This window comes from Balaenoptera ricei, chromosome 3 (assembly GCF_028023285.1).
Source record: "Balaenoptera ricei isolate mBalRic1 chromosome 3, mBalRic1.hap2, whole genome shotgun sequence".
Classification (NCBI taxonomy): Eukaryota; Metazoa; Chordata; class Mammalia; order Artiodactyla; family Balaenopteridae; genus Balaenoptera; species Balaenoptera ricei.
In genome coordinates this window covers 4352668-4375957 of record NC_082641.1, presented here as the reverse complement: position 1 = coordinate 4375957, position 23290 = coordinate 4352668, and positions in this window count along the sequence as shown.

The window sequence follows — 23290 nt, the reverse complement described above, 5'->3', positions numbered from 1 at the left end:
TCCTGTAATGAACTATATTTTTAATATTACATTTTTTAATTCTTTATTTCCAATATAAAGGGTATATTTATTGGTATCCATCAACCTTATGCAATTTGCATTGGTTCTAATAGGCTGTTCATTGATTGTCTTGGTTTTTCTGTGTAGACAATCATATAACTTCACATAGTGACAGAACCATCTCTTCCTTTTCCAGCTGTTTTAAATGTGTTTTTTATTTCTTATTGTTTTCCACTAAAACAGTGAGTGCCAACTTGAAGACTGTTGTAAGATGGACAACCTGTTGTTATTTCTGATTTTTAAATAGAATATTCCTAAGATTCCACTATGATGTACAATGTTTCTTTTAGGTTTTTAGAAGATACTCTACGTGTCAAGAAAGAGCCACTCCATCCTTGTTTGTTAAGTTATGTTTGCTTGATGATGAATGGCTATTGACACTATGAAATCTTTTTCCTGTGTCTGTTGAGATGAAAGAATCACTGATTTCTCCTTTAACCTATTAATGTGGCAAGTTACATTGAAATTTATCTTCTATGTTTATTCAAATGATGTTTTTCCTTTTTAACACAAATAATAAATGCACATATTTCAAAAATTGGATACTAGGAAAGAAAGTAAAAAAAACATAAAGCTTAGAGCAATATACAACACTTTGCTACTCCCCTGCCCATTCTTCTGTCTTGTTCTACAAAAGAAAAAAAAGTGGATCTTCAGTTTTTTTTTTAAGGATAAGATGTTGATCTCTGTATTTCTAAACAATGAGCTTATTCTTGCTTTCTTGGTCTGGGCAAGACCCTAAACCTGGAACTTCTCTTCTTCACACTCTGGTGTTGAATAGCCTGTGTCCTAGTTTCCAGGCTCTCCATTTCTTGGTTTCTTGATTCCTCTGGGGTAGGGAACAGGATGGGGGGTGAGGAGCTTGCTCCAGGGTGGATCAGGTGCTCAGCCTGCACTTGCAGACCCCCCCACAGGTGGGCATGCTGCCCTGGGGCCCCCAAGGCCCTCACTAGTCTCACTCTAGCCCTGGCTCGTTTACTCCTTCTTTCTGTCACACCCAAATTTCCATGGCTTCCTGGGAGATGTGCCTTCTCAACTTATCTGTTGTGAGTGTCATAGTTACTGCATTTGGTCATCAAATTTAGTTAGTCATTTGACTAGGTATGGAATTCCTTGGTGAAAATCATATTCTATTGTATTTGAAGGAACTGCTAAATTGTCTTCAAACTTCCAATGTTGATGAAGAGAAATGTGAAGCTATTTTTTATTCTTTACCTCTCAAATATAATCTAATTTTTAAATCAAATTCTGATTCATGTTTTTCCCATCTCCCCTTTATTCCTTGCAGTAATGAGATTTACTTTTTGGTGGATTTTTTTTTTAATTTATTTTATTTATTTATTTATTTATTTTTGGCTGTGTTGGGTCTTCATTTCTGTGCGATGGCTTTCTCTAATTGCGGCAAGCGGGGGCCACTCTTCATCGCGGTGTGCGGGCCTCTCACTATCGCAGCCTCTCTTGTTGTGGAGCAGAGGCTCCAGACGCACAGGCTCAGTAATTGTGGCTCACGGACCTGGTTGCTCCGCGACACATGGGATCCTCCCAGACCGGGGCTCGAACCCGTGTCCCCTGCATTGGCAGGCAGACTCTCAACCACTGCGCCACCAGGGAAGCCCTTGGTGGATATTTTTTATCTATCAGTAGTTTACCAGGCTCACAAGAGAAACTTTCCAAACTATGGGCAGTTTACTTCTCTTTGTTTTTTTGAAATTCCTAGCAATTACACTCTGGACTCTTGTATCATCCTTCACATTTCATTTACTCATCCAATTTTCTTTTCTGTCATTTTTCTTCCACTTGCTGAGGGTTTTTCTATACCTTGTCTCATACCCTTCTATTGAAATGATATTTCTGCTTTATTTATTTCCCAAGAGCCTTTTCTTGTTTTCTGGCTGTTCCTTTTTCATGGCATCCAGTTCTTGTTTGTGGATGAAGAATCCTTTTGTTTTTCAGGATATTTATTATAGCCTTGTTTTTACTCTTCTGTCTTGATTTGAAATTTGCTTCATTTCTCTCATTTCGTATACTTCCTCTGACTTTTCCCCTTTATTTTGGTCTCTTTCTTGTTAGAAAGAGCTCCTGATCACTGGATAAATTAGCTCCTAGTTACCAGTTAGACACTAAAGTGGTGATTAGATCCTCTAACTAATGCATGCATGACAATGCAGATTTTTCCATTTCCATTATCCAAATACCCTTATTTGGAGGTTTTTTTCCCACTCTTGGGGTTCTTAGATCTCCCTATGAAGAATCCTCCACTCCTTACTTACTTGGGGATACACCTACGGCAGCTTAGATTCAGAAAGCTGAGAACAGGTAAATGAATGGGGTTTTCATGATTCAAAACAGTGAGCTTAGCTTTCCCCTTCCTGCTTCCAGACCTCTGCCTTCTCTGCATCACCCACAATAAGAATTTGGCTGCAGTTTCCCCTTAATTCCTCATCAGTTCAGCATCCCTTACATTTACTTCAAAATATTTATTTCCTTGAATTTTTCTTTTCCCATTGCTTTGTCCCTCATGGAAAGATATACTTTCCATAACTCTACTTATACTTTAGAGGTGGTGCAGAAGAGGGAGAGGCTAAAAACAGGTGGTTAAGTCATAAGGTTTGCCAGAAGTATTAATAGATTTTCTAATTTTTAACCTTTCTTTAAACTCTCATGTAAACCCTTGTCAGTAATGATATATATTTGCTACATGGTTGGATTCAATTTGTCAATATCTTACTAGGAGTTTTTGCATCTATTTCAAAATGAAATTTAATATTTTTCTCATGTTTCTTTTTTTTAATGATTTGGGGATCAAATTTATACTAGTTTCACAAATAGTTCATTCTTGCTTTTTCCTTATCCATAGTTGTTTCTCTCTTCTCTGGCAGAGAGGATCCTGGCTCTCATTAACCTCAATGTGGTCACTTCCTTGGTCAGTCCTCCTGATATGAAACCCACACAGTACCCCTGCAGGTGGCCTCCTCACTCCACTGGACGCCCACCTTACTTCGTTCAGGCTCCATGCCCCAAGTCATGCTCCTGACCCCACCAGGCCAGTGGCTCTGCTTCACGTGGAAGCCAACCTCACCTGGCCCCACCAAATGGTTTTTGGACTAAATTGTTTTACAGAAGCAGAAAGGTTGCCCTCATTTCTTTATTTAAGAAAAGGAAGTAGAAGTAATTGAACCACTTACGACAAAAGTATCCCAATGAATCAATTAAAGAGAAAGATTTATTATTGTGGAGGAAATAAATATATAGTCAGTATAATACATATTATTATCTAATACAAAATTATGATATATATTATTGTGGGAGAAATAAAAAACAAATATATAGTCACTATAATGCATATATTATATAATGTAAAATATAATGCAATAATGTTATTTTATAATTTTATATCATATTATATAATAAATATACTGACTACATATTTATTTCCTCCACAATAATAAATCTTTCTCTTTACCTGACTCAGTATTTTATAATTTTATATTATGATTATATATATATATATATATATATATATATATATATAACTGAAATCCCTGAACAAGAATAAAGCCTAGCTCTACCCCGTTTCCAGTGTGATTAATTTCAGCATGGTCTCACCAACAGTGGATGGCATAATCTCCACCTCCTTTCACTCCTGAGGGTCACTGAGAACCGACTCCACTGTTCAGACTATGTTTCTGTTTTCTCAGTGTTCTCAGTTTTAAAATTAGAAGTTGGCTGAGAATTGACTATTATTATGTGAATTTATACTTTAATTGCATATTATAGTCCTACTGGACTAAAGCCAATCTATTTTTTAGGGCACTCCACCACTGGAAATATTTTTTTCCAAACAGTTTCATCATTTTGTATCAGATTATAATTTATTTTTTATCCTTCTGTTTCTTTTGGAGTTAGGTCTGTGTTTTGTTTTACTAATGCTGTGGTTGTTATGCATAAATTGTAAGCACTCTCAAAATGTAATTTAATTCATCCTCAGCAGAGCTTGAATGGTGGGAAAGTTTTTTCAATGACTTTGTTTTTTTAATTTTATTAAAAAAATACAGCAAGTCCATTTTTAAACTTTTCATACAAAAGATACAACGAAAAAAAAATCTCTTTTTTCTTTTTACCCGAAATAATTAACTTTAATAATTTGAAGTATAACATTACCTTACCTTATAAGTATAACCTTACCTTATTTTATAATATATTCCTATACTTTATAACACTTAGATTATGCTATACTTTGAACACCATTTTGCTTTCTTCACTAGTTATTTTACAGTTAGCATTTGCTATGTCTATGAATATTATTTTAAAATTATAAATAAGCAGAACATTTTACTTCATAGATAGAATAAATTTTATTCTATAGTCTCCTATTCTTGGATATTTGCCTTGTATCCACCTGGCTAATATAACAGATAAAAATGTGCATTTTACATGTTTTTTGCTTATTTATTAATTATATTTTTAATATTTCTTAGGAAAGAATCTTTGAGAGGAAATTGCTATAAGATCTTGTATTGGCACCTGTCTGTTCTGTTTTCCCTGAGGCTACCAGGTTTTCTAACACATAGCAAGTTCACAAAATTTTTACTTAATGAATAAGTGAATTAATGGCAATCAGTCAACCCAAAACTAAGATGCTTTAAAACCTCTTTTTTTTTCTTTTTTAAAACATCTTTATTGGAGTATAATTGTTTTACAATGGTGTGTTAGTTTCTGCTTTATATATTGCCAAATTGTTTTCAAGAAAGATGCTTCCAAATTATATTCTCCCTATGGGTGGTATCAACCAGAACAGGCTACTTTACAATAACAAACACTGCTGTTTTGGGAACTTAACACACACAAAAAAAGGTTCTTCTCTTGTCCATGTCCCATGTCTACGGCAGGTTGGCAGTTTTTCTGTTCATTATCATTCTCAAAGAACCCAGGATGAAGGAGGCTGCATGGAAAATGTGCTTCTAGCCTTGGCTGGGAAGACTGTATCACCATATGCTAGAGGGATCTGGAAGCTCACCCACATGGGACACACACCACTTCTGCCTACATGCTCTTGTCCAGAGTTAGGGTTGCATGGCCACACCTACCTTCAGGAGTAGAAAAGTGCCCCAAGGATAAAAACCAGGAAAACATTTGGTAAATAGTATTAATTATTACCACAAAGTGAATAGCCTTTGCTAGTACTGATATTAATTTTTAAAGTTTTAATAAAATGATAGAAATTGTATCTGCTCAGAATTTAAAGTTCACTGAATGCAAGTGAGCATGGACATTGTTTTATGTGTTTTACCTTTGTTTTTATGAACTTTGGGCCTTGTATTTTCTCCCTGTATTTTAGTAATACCAATATTAACAATAACAACAAAGTAATAAAAAGCTCATATTATTCAGAGCACTTAAAATTGCTGAACACTGTTTCCATGGAGATGCCAGTGCACTAGTAATCGATGTGTATGAGTTTCTTACATATTTAAGACATAACTTCTTCATCAAACACATTGCAAATATTCACCTAAGTTTCTTGGTCCTTTCATTTTGCCTATGATGTTACCAATGTGATGAAAAACTATATCTAATCAAATCAATTAATGTTTATTCTTGCATTTACTTCTCTTGTTACTATGCTGACAAATCCTTCCCCATCCTTAGATTAAATGTGAATTTATGCTGGAGAGGGTGTGGAGAAAAGGGAGCCCTCCTACACTGTTGGTGGGAATGTAATTGGTACAACCATTATGGAGAACAGTATGGAGGTTCCTTAAAAAACTAAAAATGGAGTTACCATATGATCCTGCAAGCCCACTCCTGGGCATATATCCAGAGAAAACCATACTTCGAAAAGACACATATACGCCAGTGTTCATTGCAGCACTATTTACAATAGCTGAGACATGGAAGCAACCTAAATGTTCATCAATAGAGGAATGGATAAAGAAGATGTGGTACATATATGCAGTGTAGTATTATTCAGCCATAAAAAAGAAAGAAATAATGTCATTTGCAGCAACATGGATGGACCTAGAGATTGTCACACTGAGCGAAGTAAGTCACACAGAAAGACAAATATCAGACGATATTGTTTGTATGTGGAATCTAAAAAGAGGTACAAATGAACTTATTTACAAAACAGAAATAGAGTCACAGATGTAGAAAACAAACTTATGGTTATCAGGAGGGCAAAGGGGGGAGGGATAAACTGGGAGATTGGGAGTGACATATACACACTACTGTATATAAAATAGATAACTAATAAGGACCTACTGTATAGCACAGGGAACTCTTCTCAATACTCTGTAATGACCTATATGGGAAAAGAATTTTAAAAAGAATGGATATATGTATAGGTATAACTGATTCACTTTGCTGTACAGCAGAAACTAGCACAACATGTTAAATCAACTATACTCCAATAAAATTTTTTTAAAAAAGAAGAGCTTAGTGCAGAATTACATTTCAATATCTCTGATATTTCAACGTTTTTCTTTCACATGTATATATCTCTTTTTTTTTTTTTTGCTTTTTTAAAAATATATATATTTATTTATTTATTTATTTAACATCTTTATTGGCGTATAATTGCTTTACAATGGTGTGCTAGTTTCCGCTGCATAACAAAGTGAATCAGCTATACATATACATATATCCCCATATCTCCTCCCTCTTGCATCTCCCTCCCACCCTCCCTATCCCACCCCTGTAGGTGGACACAAAGCACCGAGCTGATCTCCCTGTGCTATGCAGCTGCTTCCCACTAGCTATCTATTTTACATTTGGTAGTGTATATATGTCCATGCCACTCTCTCACTTCATCCCAGCTTACGCTATATCTCTTAAAATAACAATTTTTATTGTATTTCATGTGATAATAAGGTTAAATCAATCGTAGTAGAAAAAAATTAGTGAAACATCAATACTTTCTCATTTATAAATAAACTTACATTTAATCTCAGAATTTATCTTTTTCATTTCTTTGCGATTATATTGAATCATGATGTGAGGTCACAATCTATGGAGACTTTACTAAACAGCTAAAAAGTATAGACAAATGATACAACATGTATGCAAAAATATGTAGAAAGTAATCTTCATTTTCTCCACGATTTGTAATGAGCCCTTTCCTACGCACTGAAATGTTCTATTAATATATGCTAGGCTCTCCTATTGCACTGATCTGATGCCTTTGCACTATTATTGGATAGATGTGTGTCACTTCCAGGGGGAGGTTGGAGATATGAGAAGGGACCAGTCCATGCAAGCCTTTGTCACCTACATCAAGGTGATTTGCCCTCAACCCAAGGGCAACAGAACATTACAGGGATTTTTAAGAAAGCTGGGTGATGTTGCAAGGGAGAATGACAATAAATACTTGTGAAATAAAGAAGTGAATTTCATGAACTAATGAACAAATAAATGAATTTTGCTGCAGACATATGTAAAAATGCTGTGGTGACAGATTGAATGATCTTGAAAGATAAGAAAGCATTTTCCAGGCAGTGAAATGCCAGGGAGGGCCTTTTTAAGCCAAGGAGACATCTAGGGTTTCATGTGAGAAATGATCCTTATCACTCACTCACGCACACATACACACACACGCCATTATTACATCAGGATGATTGTTTGTGATTATTGGATTCTTTGATGGAGATTCCAATCCAACAAAGTCTTTAGGTTTGAGACAGAGAGAGAGAGAGAGAGAGAGAGAGAGAGAGAGAGAGAGAATGTGTGTTGATGGTGATGATATGGAGGCTTATGGATAGAACTCTCTTTACTTTCTTCCTACCATGAGGCCCCACTCTCCTGCTTCAGGGCTCATGCCTGTTTTGTGAGCAGATTGTCCTCTCCTTAAGATTACAGGTGATTCGATGGGATTTCACACTGTCAGAGCTGAATTGATTATGTCACAGTTTGGGTCGTGGCATTAGATTTTGAACGGGAAGCTAGGTCAAGCTGACATTCTAAAAACATCGTCTATTCTTTTTGGAGGAGGAAACAGGTAAGCAGTTTAGAAGGAAAGGCAAAGCTGAAGAAGAAATTGGTATAAGATTATTTTGCTTCTGTCACGGGAGTCCTAGGATGGCAACCAGTGGGGTTAAAAGGTAGAAGATGGGGCTGGCAAGGGACAGGACTGGACAAATGAACAGGGTCAGGTGGTGAGGGGCATGCTATCTCTTGTGAGTTAACTGAAGGTTTGCCATTGAAGGGTATTGAGTTACGGGGGAGGGGGTGTGATCAGGTGTGGGTAGAAAGAACACACTAACAGCAACGTGGAAAAAGATTTTGAAGGCCAAGATAGGAGCCAAAGAGACCAGTTTGGAAGAAACGTGTTATGGTATTCCAGGAGAGACGGCAGTCTATTAAAATAGGTGCCATTGGTGGGGATGGAGAAAGTGAATCTGATTTAAGAACACTGAGGAAATGGAATTACCAAGAGTGGGTTGGTGATCTGTGTGGGTGATGAAAGAGAGGGAGGTTTCAAGAATGATGTTCGGAACATGGCTGGGGTGGGCAGACAGTTAGAGGAAACAAAGTAAGAACAATAACAGAGTTCCTGAGAGAGCGGAATTGTCGTGTCCAGTTTTGGTGTTTCTGAGATCCAGGAGCTTGACAGCCCTAAGGGTGAAAGTCCACATGTCCTGGGCTTGTCTCTCCTCCCCTCAGGAAGACTGCAGAGGGAAATGTGGGCAGCTTCACTGGTCAGAATCCACAAGGCAAGGGACAAATTACCAGGGACTCTGTCCTGGTCTCTTTGTTTGGAAAGAAATAAACAGGAAGAGCTAAGAAACAGTTGAAAAGTGAATTCCCAGGGACAGCGGCTCAGGGTGGTGCTGCAGAGCCGTGTGTGGGCATCTGGCAACCATGGATACGTGTCCCAGCTGGCTGAGTTTTCCCAAACTACCAGACAGTCGCAAGCCATTCACCCGCGGTCTGGAGAAAACCCAGCCGCCAACCTACATCACCTCTGCTGTGAAACAGACTGCTCTGGGATGCTTTTGAAATACAGACAGGAAGTTGGGAAGCTTATGTCTGCTGATGCTGCCAGCTCGAGGAAATGGGTGAGTCTCCTGCTTAAACAGAAGGAACCCAGGAAAGGGACTGAACTAAAGGTCCCTTATCCTTCCTCTATGCCCCTACGGGGGTGTTGGCTTCACCCACTATAACACCAGAGACGCTGTCAGTCAGTCTCTGCAAGAGAGTCCCACTCAAAGAGATGTGACCAACGAGTTCAATGAAGGGGCTACTCGTGGACATGTAAGTCAGCTCAGGTAACCAGCGAGGGTCCAGGCGCCCTGCAATAGCAGCTAAAGAAGGAGGGGAGGGAGGAGCAGGCCTTGCCTGGCCATACCCTTCCCCAGCCACCATGTCTGAACTGCCATGCCACCACCAGGGAGATGACAGCACATGGACCAGGGTTCAAGTCCAAGGCCTTTTCTGGCCCCCTCCTTCCTCCCTATTATAAATATGTGGGTTCTCTCAGGCCTTACGGTAGCTGAGGACAAGCTGATGCCAGCCCCGCCCTGATGATTTGAGATTTTCAACCCACCTGTGGAAGACACACCCCCACATAACCACACACACCACACACACCCTACACACACCCTACGCACACCACACACACACCCACACACACCCCACACACACACACCACACATACCCACACACACACCTACACACACTACACACACACCACACACACCCACACCCACACCACACACACCTACACACACCCTACACACACCACACACACACCCACACACACCCCCACACACACACCACACCCACACACACCACACACACCCCCACACACACTACACACACACCACACACACCTACATACCCACACCACACACACCTACACACACCCACACACACCTACACACACCCACACACACCACACACACCCACACACACCCTACACACATACATACACACTCACACACATACACCCCACACACAATACATACTCACACACACACCTACACACACCACACACACACCTACACACCCACACACACCCACACACACATACATACACACCCCCCCCACACCACACACACACCACACACCAACACACACATACATACTCACCCACACACACCACACACACCCACACACACACACCACACACACACACCCACACACACATACATACTCACACACACACACCACACCCACCCACCCACACACACACACCACACACACACACCACACACACCCACACCCACACACACATACATACTCACACACACATGCACACACACACACCCCACACACACACCCACACACCCACACCACACACACACACCCACACACCCCCTGCACACACACCACACACCCACACACACCCACACACGCATACATACTCACACACACACATACACACACCCACACACACCACACACACCCCACACAGCCCACACACACCCACACACCCCACACACACACACCCCACACACACACACCACACACCCACACACACCCACACACACATACATACTCACACACACACCACACACACCCACACACACACATACTCACACACACACCCACACACATACATACTCACACACACACACACCCCTACACACACCTACACACCCACACACACCCACACACCCACACACACCCACACACACATACATACTCACACACACACCACACACACCCACACACACACATACTCACACACACACACACATACATACTCACACACACACACACACACACCCCTACACACACCTACACACCCACACCCACCCACACACACCACACACACCCACACACACATACATACTCACACACACACCCACACACACCCCACACACACCATGGAAACTCTCTGGAAGTCACCCACTGGGTTGCAGTCCTCTCAGGAGCCCTACAGCACATCACACTGGATTGGAACTGGAGAACTGAAAATTCTCTGCCTCTTCCTCAGGTCCTCTCCCCACCCCATGCACAGCCCCATCAGGTAGGACACTGACACTCTTTGTCGCATACGTACAATTTCTAGTTCCCTATTACCCAATCTGATCTTTCTGACAAAGATATCTCAAACTCAGTCTTTGAGTTAAATTTAAGGGCATCCTTGTGACTGTATATGTTTTATGGAAATGGTCTACGGTACCAAGGACTAAAATGTCACTGATTCAGAAACCAAGCTGTTTAGTGGATCTGTGTAGGCAAGGATGAATCATAATCCCTAGTGAAGGCAGAGTGATGAACGCATATATTCCTGTAGTAAATGCCTCAAATAGCAGGAGAAGGGAACCAGCCCCCAAAGAAGCTAATGAGACAGCCTTCACCACCTCCTTTGTAACTAAGATAGTATTAGCTAGTCAGTGAAATGCTCTGATTCCTTTCTCTGTCTTCCTTCTTTTTTTTAAGTGAAATCACATGTTTAAGGAAGAGAGGTGCTGAATACATATATTAATGTGAAGTTGTCATTTCTTCCAAGGAAGAGTGTGCCAGCAGAGTGCAGAAGTTGAGTATGAATTGTTTAGTCTTTTAGATAAGCATTTAAAAAACATTTATAGTTTCCCCCCTAAATATAAAAGTAAGCATATATTATTTCAGAGTACTTGAACAACATGCAAAGGCACACAGACACACATACTCACACACACACACACACACACACACACACTCAGTCAATTCTCCCAGTGATGACAATAGTTTTGCATATTTACCTGTATCCTTTATTTTGATGGATGGATAGATAGATAGATAAGTAAATAGATAGATGACAGATCAGATGGATAGATAGCTGATTGATTGATAGATGACAGGTGGATAGGCAGGTGGACAGATACGAAGGTGAGTTGGAGCACTTGTACAGAAAAGGATAAAGTAGTACACAGGAATTGTGATGAAAATGATGAGCTCTTCTCTTTTTTATTTAAGCACCTGTCTTAGTTTGAGTTCTCCTGGAACCGACCTTGAGACCAGGATTTGGGTGAAAATGGTTAATTTGGAAGGCGACCCCAGGAAGCACCAGTAAGAGTGAGGAAGAAAGAGATGGAGTGGGAGAAGGCCAGAGCAGGGTGCTTTCCTGAGCAAGTTACAACTGTGGAAAGCTGAGACTCCTGGGGCTCCAGGAGACTGTGTAGACTGCTTTGTGGGATGAGAAAACATGTACTTACCCATCCCCCTCCCATCCTTCATCATCTGGAGGCTGCTCCCAGGCACGGTGATTTGCTGGCACTTTCAGTCAGTCTCACGTGCACACCTCTGATGGGAGAAAACAGCCAGGGATGGAGCCACAAGTGCTTTAGGAGGAAGGCTGGGGTGTGAGCCTGAAGGGAGGGGTGTCCAGAAATGTGGGCAGGGTGCCTCCTATGCTTCTAGCCAGATCCACCATGTCTGAATTCTCTCCTCCACCTCATGAGATGCTCTGTTGTTCTGTTGGCTCCACCTCTGCATCAGCAGCTCTCAGAACTGCTCCTTCCTCTCTCCCTTTCAACCCTCAGAGTCCGGATCAGACCCTGACAACCTCCTACCCAGAGTTTCCCAAAGTGTTACCCACAGAACAGGAGTCCTATGAGCTTCCTTGAGAAAAGAAAACTGCTCTAGGGATCGAATAACTTTTCTAAATTCTGCCTTACATTTATCCTCCTTGGAAATGCATAGCGATCAGTTTAAAAAATGTTTAATTTTGTTTTACCCCTATTATTGTAATATCCTTATTATAAGTGATATAACAATATAAAATTAATAACCCATGGATCTCAATTGAGGAAGTGCTAGATTATTGTAGCAACTTAACTTGTATGTCTGTTATCACATCCCCTTCCAATACATATTACCATGTTTTTTTAAACTTTATATTTTATATTGGAGTATGGTTGATTAACAGTGTTTTGTTAGTTTCAGGTGTACAGCAAAGTGATTCAATTATACATGTACATGTATCTATTCTTTTTCAAATTCTTTTCCCATTTAGGTTGTTACATAATATTGAGCAGAGTTCCCTGTGCTATACAGTAGGTCCTTGTTGGTTATCCATTTTAAATATAGCAGCGTATTACCATAATTTTTATGCCACATTCAGGCTTCTACAATCCTGCTTTCCATCTTATAATTCCCTAATGTCCCTTCAAATATCATGTACTTTAGCTAAATTATACTCTAATTTCCCATTTGTTCCCTATGCTTTTCCGCATTCATTCATGGTTTATTATTTATTCATCTATGCATTAACAAGTCTTTTCTGACACGCAATTATCCCAGTGTTTAAAAGAAGTAAAATAAAAAAACTTCTCACCCTTTGCTGACATTTCTTTGGGCTCTGGCTAAATGTATCTGGATTTCCTGCAGACATCTCTTTGCTTGATAATCCCACTGTTATTCACTCATTCAACTGATATTCAGGTGACAATAGAGCATAAATAAATGACCTGTCATATTTTTATCTGAAAGTCTTATGTATCTGGGGTCTTTATTCTCAGATCAGCCCCTTGGGGGAGTTCTACCTTTTGCCATTTTCTGGAGTTGATGGCACAAGAACACCTCTGCCCAATGTCTACTGACCTGAATAAATCAGGCTCTTTAAAGACAGGAGGACTTGCCACTCACCAGCTTGCAGACACTGGGTCCAGTGTCTCCCAATGGAAGAAAGAGCATATGATTATCAGTTGCTGCAGAAAGTGCCTGCCCACACATGCTGGTGACCTCCTGGTTGGCATTTCATGAAATATGCAACTCTTTAAATCGGGGATGCAAAAGAAACTTTTAAAGGACCCATTAATCTTGTGAGAAGTGCCTGGGATCTCTCATGTGTAGGAACAGTGATGAGAGAAAAGCTAAGCAAAGGTCTCGTTTCCATTTCTTATACTCAGTTGGAAATGAAAAGAATAAAATATAATATACCCCGCATTTCAAGAAAGAGAGACAAAGGTACTAACTCTCTGAATCACTTAAATGGCTTTCTAGCAAAAGAGTATCATTTCTGTGTATATGGTGAGAAAGATGATTAAATGTTGGGCATTTTCTCCTCCCATAACAAAGCAGTTCCACTCTACTCACATATTTCAGATGTTATATTCAGCTCCACTTACTCTGTCTTTAATCTGCAGGTTGATAACATGAATCTGGGAGAATCTGTAAGCTCAGAAAAGCAGGTTGCTGGGGAAATGAAAGAATTCCCACAAACATACCATAGAGCACATGCGGGACCAGGCTGAGCACAGACGTGAGCAATGTTGAGCGGGGCCTCATCACAGTTCCTATTACATCATCTCCGGAGGTCACAAGACCTTTGTTCAGTGTCCAGAGGGAAATAACGCACTTTGAAAGTTTCCTCAGTAAGGTAGTTGTGGGCTAGAGTCTGTCCATAAGGAAGGTCTCAGATGATTTCAGTTTGGAGGAATTTGCCCATCATGATGATTCAGAGATGCTCCAAATGCAAATACCTCAAACCAAATGCTAACCAAGAAGTGAGTTGTAGCCAACACCTCATAAGAAGAATCCACATTGAGCCTCCGATAAATTCTGAGACTTCTGGCTTTGGGATAGTCCCCAGGATAATTGAGAAGTTGGACTTTATTGCTCATGAGTTTCTGACAAATTACCAATCTGGCTGCTATACTATTTATATGTCTCTCACATCCCTCTCTCAAGAGATAAGGAATCTGGCTCTTTTTAAGAAATAGCTGACTGCTACAGGCTCATAATGAGAAAGCTAATAAAGAAAGAATTTTTAGCAGGATAAGTGGCTTCGTGAATAAGAGATCCCTTTATTACTTCATGAATCAAAGTTAAAAGCTAATGTCATGAAGCTGAGGAATTGTCTGCAGTGCAAAAAAAAAAAAGAAAAATTTTAAAAGTGGGAAACTTCTCAGTATGTTGGCTGTTGGTGCAGTTTATCAGAACTGAACCAAGAAACTTACTGAGACTGCCACTTTATTTTAGGGAATGAGAAACCCTAATGTCTCCTATGTGTCACTGACATTGATACCCAGACACATTTCTGATGCCACATTTGGTGTGTGTTTTATAGTTATTGCTCAAAGTAGAGACAAACAATGCTTGGGTTATTAAGCACATTACTGTTTTCCAATTACTGGGGACCTAAGGATAGGAAAAAAACAAAAAACAAAAAACAACCAACCAAACAAACAAACGAAAAACCAGCAGTGCTAGGACTGAGGAAGAAGGAGCAGAATTACTGCTGAGGCACCGGGGGGAATGGGGTCACGGCCCAACCGATGCTTCCACCTGGCCTCAGTTTTCTGGAGTTCGCAACGCCCTGCACGACGTAACCAGGAGTAGTGGACTGCACACTTCGGGGAAGCGGGATTCGCCCACAGGACCCAGTCTCGCTGGCAGGTGGGAGCACTCAGCGGCACCACCTGGGGACTCCTCAAAGCTCGGCGCAGTAATCAGGGGTTCTCAAGAGGAACGGTGCTCGGCGCTCGCTGGGGTCCGCAGAGCATGCCCAGGGCACAGCACTGATTGGCACGAGCGAAAGGCAGTCCTGACGCTGACCAGTGGGCAGGTGCCACCACCAGGTGCGGGGGATCACAGCGCCCGGGGCCGCGACCAGACTGCCGCGCGCGCCCTCTGCCGGCGGGAACGAGAACCTCCTGCTGGGGCTGAGTGGGCGGGGCCCGCGCGGCTCGAGGGGGCGAACAGGAGGGTCCGCAGGCGGGCTTCCCGGGGACGCCTTTGCAGCCCGTGCAGCTGTGCACGCACTTGCGAACCGGTCTGTACCTCTTCAGAGAGCAGCCTTGGGGAGGGAGCCTCTGCAAATACTGCTGACCTTGACAACACTGAGGGGGCAGTGGGAACCCGGAAGATGGGAGGGAGGAACCCAGGAACCTCCCGGGTCCCCTTAACACCTGCGTGTGGTTGAAATAGTCACACCTTCTGCAGGAGAGCGTCAGCAGCGGGAAGTCTAAGTCCAGCAAATAACCTTAAAACCAGACGTGCTACCCACGTGACCCGGGCTGCTGTAAATAAGGGGGTGGGCCGCTGCCTTTGGGACACCTTCCCCCGCCAGCTGAAAGCCCGCGCAAGGGTGACGGACAGAAGGGTTCCCAAGAGGCATCTTCTCAGGGGAAACGCCTCCGACACACTTCCTGTGGCCTTCTTGTCGCTTCGCCGGCCACGTGTCCACCGCAGCAGGTGGCCGCCCGCCGTGCCCCTCCTCTGCCTCGGACTGTTGATTGCCAGGCGCAAAACCAGGGCTTTCATCCCCGGAGCCCGGGCGCCCAGAGCAGCCGCTGGCCCGCCTGAGTGCTCTTCCAGTGTCTGGGGGGCAAATAAATAAAGGGACGGATGAACGAGGGGACAGGTGAGAGAAGAGAAAATGTGTCTCCCACACAAGTCCTCTAGAAATTATTCTACCAGGTCCTGAGATGGAGCCCCAAATCCTGGGGAGGTTGCTTAGGACAAGGAGGGAGGGAAAGTAGGAAGGGAGGAAGAGAGGGAAGGAGAGAGGAGGGAGGGAGGCAGGGGGTTGCTTTGCTCAGACAGCAGCCCTCAACGCTGTTTTCAGCCTTGTCTTCTCAAGACATTTTGAATCCCCGCCTTCACCGGCTCCAGCACTAGAGACCACAAAGGGAAGCTGCGATCTGTACGGCGTGGAGAACAGAGAGGCACAACCCACGTGCGCTGTGGTCCCCGTTCGGTTCTCCCCCACCGCGTCTGTCTCCTGTCATGGCCTCAGGGGTCACTCTGGGGCCACGGGTGTGAGGGGGGAGGGGCAGGGGAGGGGAGGGGAGGGGAGGGGAGGGGAGGGGAGGGGAGGGCCCACCCCCTCCGAGGAGAGCTGCTGTGGCCAGAGTCACCTTTTAATGTGTTTTCCTCAGGAAGCATCCGGGCTGCTGCAGTTGCTGTGGCATCTGGGAGATCCCACCAGCACCATGGAGACTCCAGAAGCCCCTGCAGTGGCTCCTAAGGTCTGGCAATCATGGATCCCGAGGCTCTGGGATCTCCCCTGATGCTCTCATTTCCATGGTGACGGAAGGAAAAGCCCGCACAAAACCCTGTCCACCGTGGCCTCAGTCTCAGCACCAAGACACCTTTCATTCCAGTGACCCCTCCCGGATGGCCACACCCCTTCCCCAGCTCTGGGGACACAGGGCGAGCTCTAGTCTTGGGATGCAAACAAGGCCCATCTCACTGCTTACCCACACCGCCTGTGCTCAGCCGGCCGAACTCGAGCTCCGGTCCTTCCCACGTCACCAGCACCACTGTCCTCTTCCGAGCTGCACTGCTCCTCAGCTACCCCATCTTTCTCAGATGGTAGAAGCTTTTAAGACAGGACCAATAATAACTATTTCTCCATCTAATATGACTTGTAACTTAAAAATAATAGAATGCAATGATTTTTTAAATGAATAAGTAATTAGGAAGGAAGCCACTTCCGACAACTTTACTGGAGAGATCCAGGATTTGTTTTTCTCCCCACAGGATATTAAAATCAAAAACTTATTTGTAGAGTAAGAATCTGGACTGGAATGATTGGATGGGGAGCGAGGTGAATGGAGAGAAACAGGAAAAGGGAAAGAAATGAGGAAGGAATGAGAGAGAGAGAGAGATTGACAGGGACACTTAGGAATCTATGGATTTGGGGAAGAATGACCAGTGCTACATGGGAGATGAGAGAACCCATTGGATTCCCCACTGAGTCTAGAAAATGCCTCCCAGGTCAGGGCAAGGACAGATGTCCCAGCAGATGCCAGAGAGGTACTCAGCAAACCACCCTTTGTTTTCCTTGCCAAACCTCTGTGCCCCATTTTCACTTGCCAGGGATGCAGCAGTGTCAAGTCTCCATCGTTCCTGTTTCCAGGGAAGTGGGCGCCAGAGCAGTGCCAGCCCTGGAGGGACAAGCAGGTGCCCGGCGGGTGGAGAGCCTGGCGCTTGCGAAAGCGCCTGGGAAACCACCTGGTCACTGGTCCCCTTCCCCGACCCAGGAGCAGGAAGCGGCCCCTAAGCTCTGTCAGCCAGTCTTCCGTGGGCCAGGCGGCAGGTGATGCCAAGATGCTCTGCCCTGGCCAACCGTGCCGATTTGGCTGGGAGCACAGCCCATCCTTGGCCTTGGAAGTTGCAGGTGGATCTGAAGGCAGCTGCTGTCTGCATCCAGCTCTTAAAAATGATGTCCCTGCAGCTTTTCCTGTGACAGAAAAAGGCAATTTAGCCTCTCTATTGGAGAGACTAAGAACCCACAGTTTATCCCAATTAAAACTTTTTATTATAAATCTGGAAAAATCATTATATTATTATGTCTAAGGTAGAAAAGTTGAGTCTGTGTAATATGCAAATGAAGAGAGAACGTATAGTTGATTTTTCCCTTATCCTAACTTAGGCCCTTTTGACAAGCATCACAGAAGCAGGAGGAAAATTAAACCAAGAGGGTGTGGTCAGAATGACCGATTCTTTGTGGGACTTTGGGAAATTTGATGAGAGAAGTATCTATGTTCTTTTTCTACTGCACACATTTTAGTTTTCTTATTGCTCTTCTTTATTAATAAAGATGATGCTATAACCCACTTCAGAAGTGCATGCGCTCGGACTATTTCTAAGAGGACATAGTGGATTTGGGTGGATTATATAAATAGGGAAATTGACGTTTCCTACAACCACGGACAGAATTAAGTTTATCTTTTGTGCTACACAACAGAGCAAAACTCTTTGGTTCCACTGGGGTGACAGCAGGGCAGACTCTGACCTGTAGCGTGTATATTGGAGAGCTGGCCACCACTTTCTCCTTGGGGAATGTCCTCGAAGCTTAGTTGGAGACTGTACACACTTGGATAGACTAAAGTAATTGAGCAGCTTGCTGGGAAGGAGGTTCAAGTTCTCACCCCTACAATGAAAGCAAGGAGCGCTCCCCTTTCCAACCGCCTCCCACTGCCCCATCTGGGCCTCTTTGTTCAGCATCTGAACCAAGACAAGTTCTGGAGCTCCTCATTTGCTGCGGGTTCTCTCGGCTGAGATTTGGCCTTGAAGGACATGGGACAAACAGAGGTCCCACCAGCGGGTCTCCCTGTATATTTCAGCTGCTGAAAGACCCACCTTTATGTCCTTCACCAAAAAGCAGATGGAGATGTAGCAGAGCGTGAAGAACGGAAAACTGGACTTGAAAGGGGTCCATTGTGATTTTCAGTCTCGAGTAGGTGCCAGACATTACATTTCTGCTTGAACTCCAAACAGCACTCGGCACCAGCACCGAGGCATTTGTTGGGGGTCCGTTGGGGTAGATGCCCTGGAGCTCATCAAATGCCCAGGTTGTTTCACTGATTGCCCAGAGCCCTTCCAAACCAGCTGAGTGTCACACACTGGCTGGGAAAGATTATTTTCCAGATGGAACCCTGGTACCCTGAACAATCTCATTTATAGGCTCGGGCCAAGTGTTATGTGCGTTGTAATAATTATTTTCTACTTCTGGCCACTGCTGAGGTAGCTACCTGTCTTTATAAATCAAACATACTGAAAGCATACATCCAAGCCAATTACTGCTCCAAAACTCCAACATCTTGCCGGCTCTTTTGGCATCATTTTGGGGAAAAACTATAAAATTAGGTATTGCTTCTTAATGCAACCCAAACTGTCAGATTCATCCAGGCTAGCTACGCAAGTTCTCCTCTTGACACTTTAAATCAGCGCGAAGATGCTGTCCTGTTCCACGGATCAAGTCCAAGCTCCCAACTGGCTCTCAGTATCTGCTGCAGCGCGGCCAAGCCTGCCTTCAACACTTGTACGTGACACTTTAGTGCCAGCCTCGCCAGTCTGCTCAGCCTTCCCTGTGTATACCCTCGCTCCTTGTTCCTTGGGGGCCCGGCTCTTTCCATTTTGCTTGAGTATAGTATGCTTTTGGAGTCAGAGGGCTGGCAGGGAGGATGTTAATATACCTTTTCTCCCCTTCTGGGAAACACATTTCTCAAGGGCAGGAAGCCTACCATTTCATTCTCCATAATATGTAGCTCAGGGCCTTGCACATAACAGGCCCTCACTAAATATCTGCTGATTAATTAATATTTATTGAATGAGTGACTGAATAAATGAATGACCATCTTGAGGGCAGTAAGCCAAATGGATGAATAACTATGTTGGGTTCACGGTAATAAACATTTTAACTGATACTGCCCTTAGTCCTATTTGGGGACAGGTATAAAACTTTATCAGATAATTGTTTATAAAGGAATTTACATGCATGACTTTTACAGCCATGATTGTTTTTTTTTCTAAATGGTAAATCCCATAATATTTGGGATATACAGAGAGTTCTCCCTTAAAACTACTGAATACATGCTTATTTTGCAAAATAACTTATCTCAACTTTTTAAAATTAACAGTTACCTTTATATACAAAACATGATCGATGTTCAAGACAATCTGTACCTTGTCAATCAAGTGGACTCCAATTGTAAAAATTTTTTCTTTTTCTTTTAGCATCTTGCTGTTTAACATTAGCTACACTTTCTAAATGAAATACACACACACACACACACACACACACACACTTTGGCCAATTCAGCAGATTAATCTTGAACAATTTTAATGCTCTTGTTTTTATTATTAATGACCTAAGTTTTCTGTGTTTAGCTCAAACTTAACTCCTTCTTAGCTGGTTGCTCTGTTGCCTCAATTTGGATATTTAAAATACTTGTAATTGCTGTCTTTTCACTTATTCAATCAATAAATACTAACTCTCTGTTCTAGTTTCATTTTTCTAGGCACTGAAATACTCCTGAAAATTAAACGGACAAGGCCCTCATGTCGAAGAAACGGACAATACGTAAAGTAGACAAGTAAACTGTGCAGTAGTTCAGCTGATTGGTATTTTGGAGAAAAACAGCCCTGGAGAGAGGGCGGGTAGTGCTGGGGAGAGTGGTTGCAAATTTAAGTCAGTTGGTCATCGAAGCGTCCTGAGAAGGGGACATTTGGGAAAAGACATGAGAGAGGTGAGTGAGAGGCATGTGGGTACTAGGAATAAGATGCCAGCCCAAGGGAACAGTAAATAGACCAAGTGTCCTTGATAGGACATGGTCAGAGTGTTTGGCTGACATCTCATTACCTTCCCCCATCTGTTCAGCACCATTCCCAGCCATCACTCACCTGTGCTGAGTTCACGGTCCTGGCGTGGCCCCCGACCCAGGGTCCCACCACCAGAAGCACCACTCTCAGTGGCTTTGCTGGTGGCTCCCTGGATCAGATCTGGGGTCAAGGGTGTCTCTTCCTCTCACAATATACCGCTGTCCTCTACGAGAGCCATGGAGGTGTCTTCCCCAGGGAGCACTTGAAACGCCAGGGGGACCTCATCTGGACCAGGGTTCTTCCCTCTTGTGATGGCCAACATGTAGCCTTAACTTAATCTCCTAAACAAGATGGCTTTACTTTCCTTCTGTATAATTCCACATTTAAATAATCACAGACTTTTAAAATTATTCAGTTGCGTTCACTCTGAGATGTGAGTGGGCAGATAGTTCATCACAGCTGTAATCACCACATTTATGCCTTGAAGATATGTTCAAAGTTTATTCCCACTCCACAGAAAGTAAATTGAAACTATGATTCCATTCTAATTGCTCCCGTACTTAAAAAAAAAATGTCGTCACTGACCCCGGCCTTAGCCTTTGCAACCTGCTGCATTGTTAGAAGATTTATGTAACTGTTAAGCATTTCTCCCTCTACTCTGATTTAAGAGCATTGTCTTATGTTCTTTTCTCAGTGGGTGCATCTCCTTTACTTTATAAAACAATCTTTCGTATCATCATGTCTCCATCTTCTCAGACGCGTAAACCTAATTTGTACAACCACGGCCAGCTTCGTGCAAAGCTTTCAAATAGCTCTTTCTCCTTTCCTGAGTCTCTTCATCGAACAGCCAAGGATCAGGCATTTCTGACCCAGGGGAGGCTTTGAGAGAAAATATAACTGTCAGCAGGTGGAGAGGAATGTAAAGAATATTTAAGCTAAAGAAGGGCTGCCGTTTAGGCATCTAATGCAGGCCGGCTAGCTGTCAAGGTTGCACTGCCTGTCACAAGTGCAGGCCTCTGGGCACTCATGTTGGAGGGAACCCGCCAGGCACCCTGGATTCCATATAGGAGGCCACAGAGCCCATCCTGCTGACAACCTTCACACGGTGAATTTTCTTCTCCAGGGGTCTGAGGACCTTGTTTGTCCTCTCATCAGTTTTTCAAGTTATTTCTGAGGTTCCAAGGAACTGGGCTAAGCAACGACCCTTTGTTCTCCTAAGTGTGCAGTTTTCCAGTATGGAAGGGTCTTTCTCTCCTGCAGTGGCCTGTGGCTGTCCTGTAGAAGTCATACATGTTAACTGCTTCCTGCAAAATGCCACGTGTTGCCTGACTGATGGGTTTATTTGAGTGCATAGACAGAAGCTTCCCTTTGGTAGGGTCCAGGTAAGTGAAGTGTGTCATATCCATGCTCCGTGTCACCACTCCAGTCCCTCCACCTATTACCCGTGAGGGAAGCACTTTCCAGCATCACATGTGAGCATCGTGGGCTGGCTGAGGGGGACGGTGTAAAGCCAGGAAAGCATCCTTCACACGTGGCTGCGTGTCTCCCAGCGTCCCTGGTAGTGTTGCGTGGATTGAGATCTGGAAGAGATGGTGAATCTCGTGTAGTCAAATCCACACAATTTACAGATATGCAAACTGGGGCTTTGGAGAGTGAAGAATCTTGTCTAAAGTGGCAGAGCCAGAATTAAATTCCAGGTTTTCTGAATGAGCAGTAAGTGTCATTCTGTGTTTATAACAGAATATACTGATAGTCAAGTTGGAAAAAAAAAAAAAAAACCCAGCGTAATCATAACATGGCAAGAACAGAAGCATCTGTCAAACAGTGACAGATGGCAGTGGATAAGGAGGCAGCAGAAGAGCCAAAGAAGGGACAAGAACCAGGAAGTCCTGGGTTTCCAGCTGGACAGGGCTGGTTCAGGTCTGCCTGGGAGAATGATGCTGGTATCCTCCTCCTCTTACTCCACAGAGGGGATTTTCCCTCCAGCAACTGCAAATCATCCCACTCATTTAGTGAGTTATTGATTTATCTGTTCAAACTGTCTTAAGTGCCTATATTGTGCCAGGAACTGAAATGACTGCTGGGAGATGAAGATTTAACACATATACTGGCTGCCTTCCAGAAGCTTCCAAAATAGCTAAAATTTTCCAAAGACAAAGAGGCAAATAGCCAGTAGTGGCAAATATAAGAAACAATTAGAGTTCATAGGAGCTTCACTTCTGAGGGTTGAATGAAGAGTATCTCCACACGA